The sequence below is a fragment of the Xiphias gladius genome, chromosome 23 (genome assembly GCF_016859285.1).
Source record: "Xiphias gladius isolate SHS-SW01 ecotype Sanya breed wild chromosome 23, ASM1685928v1, whole genome shotgun sequence".
Classification (NCBI taxonomy): Eukaryota; Metazoa; Chordata; class Actinopteri; order Istiophoriformes; family Xiphiidae; genus Xiphias; species Xiphias gladius.
Genome location: NC_053422.1, coordinates 22,085,001 through 22,087,237, shown reverse-complemented (window position 1 = coordinate 22,087,237; position 2,237 = coordinate 22,085,001).

The window sequence follows — 2,237 nt, the reverse complement described above, 5'->3', positions numbered from 1 at the left end:
TGCGCCTCTCAGACTGAAAAGGGCAAAACATACACAAACGGACACCCATGTTATTGCACACAGGCACACAGGGGCAGCGGGCGTCGTAATGGTGGATGGCAGGCGTGTATGACGGAGTCCGAATGCCAATGTTTCCCTGTGGTCTGCAGCAAACGTCCAACGAAAGCAATAAAACGCTACACCCATGCACATCAATACACAAACACACACTCCTTGCCTGCAATGTCAGCAAACTGAAAGTCTGCAGGGCCTTAGCTGGCTTCCTAAAGTGTGACAAAAAAAGAAGCGCTCATGCATGACCTCATCCACTTGATAACCAGCAAATATGAACACACACACACACACACACACACACACACACACACACACCTCATAGATTTGTCATCAATTTCAATACCAGACATGTGAAGCCGCAAGTGACAAATGACTTTGTCCCTTTTGCTGCTCCCAAGCCATACATACAGCACACACACACGCACGCACGCACGCACACACACACACACACACACACACACACACACACACACACACAGCCCAAAAACTGCTATGGTAACTCCAGGCCACAGAGCTGCACTGAACCCAAAAGTTAGACACCGCTCAGTGCCTCATAACGTCACTGACATGTCTTCATGTGGACCCACCATAATCACCATGTGCCTGGAGTGGGAGAACATTTAGTGGTCAAAAAGAGAGAGAGAAAGAGGGAGAGAGGGCAGAAGGAGATGGAGAAAATGTAAGAGAGAAACAAAAGAGCTGATCTCATGGGTAGACATGTGGCGGAGAGGAGTGATGCTGCTTCAAAGCTTTCAAAGCTTTCTTTGTGATTCCCCCTCAAAATCAGTGTGCATCACACTCTCATGATCCTTGCCCTGCCACACACACACACACACACACACACACACACACACACACACACACACACATGCACACACAAACACACACTTTTTGAAAATACATATGGCTTTGAGACAAGGGTGACAAATGAGTCTTTCCTGTGAGTATCAGCTTCTAAAGCCATGCTCAGTCTCCCATAGTACTGCCTGTCTGCCTGTCTCATAGTCTTCATCCTCTCAGCTTGGCTCACCTCAGGGAAATGTAATAATTTCATGCTGATGGAGCAGTCCCACTGGGGGGTGGGGTAATGTTAAAATAAGAATCAGGATTGAGTTGCACCAAATATTCATAAGTTTGTGTGTAAAGCTCTTCCTAAATTCTTTTTAACTGCTAGCTAGTGGTTGTTGCACCATTAAAACCTTAGACAAGTCTTAGCTAGTAAAGACTGTATTGATTTAGTAATAATCTAAAAAAAAAATATGAATTTTTTCAGAGTTAGTATTGATTAGAATACTAACAGATTAGAATTAGTGCAAAGTATCTGATTATGCTAACCTAGCTGGCGTTATCTGGTCATAGCACAGTGTTACTAGCATACTGTAGCTTTTTCTAATATGAGGTATATTGTGTTACTTTTGTGAGACATCATTAAATATCTATTTAGTTTGCACCATTATTAAACCCCATTTTATCCAGTGATTTCATATAAGCTAACCTCTTCTCCTCGTCACTCTAAACAAGTCATATATTTTCAAGCTAAAGTTAGCTTTGTCTGTATTTTAGGTTAGCCGTTAGCAGTTAGTGGGGGTAAATATTTATTTACAACTGTTGCCTGGTTGCTACTAGATGTTAATTACTATTAGTATGTGTGGTGCAACATGTTTTGACTTCAGAGATGTAAGTTTGAACTTACAAAGAGCTGGTGCAACTGGCTCCTGGGTTACCAGGAATCTGAAAAGTTCATCTTGATTAAAACTATTCTGTGAATTGCATCACCGTCTCTACCATCTTCGACACAGCAACCTTCTGCTGTACTTACTGTGTCATTTATAGAGGCTAAAACAATATATGATGTAACATACTTGAAAACTAAGTTTTATATGACTGTACTCATGAGGAATTTGTGTTTTTGTCTTAAGTTGCATCTGGTTGTCTGTTTAAAGCAGTAACGACGTGGTGAAAAGACAGAAATAGAAGAGGACTATAGAATGAAAGGATTTTTGATGTACAGGAGTGAAGGGGAGGACAAAAGGTATGGCTGGAAAGGGGAAAAAGGCAGGTCACACATGTGTCTGATGAAGGACAACTCAAGGTAAGCAACTGGCACAGGTAGAAAGGAAAAGGTGGAAGAATCAGATAGGACGAAAAAAGGATGAAAGGGTACAGAGAAGGATGGTGAGATG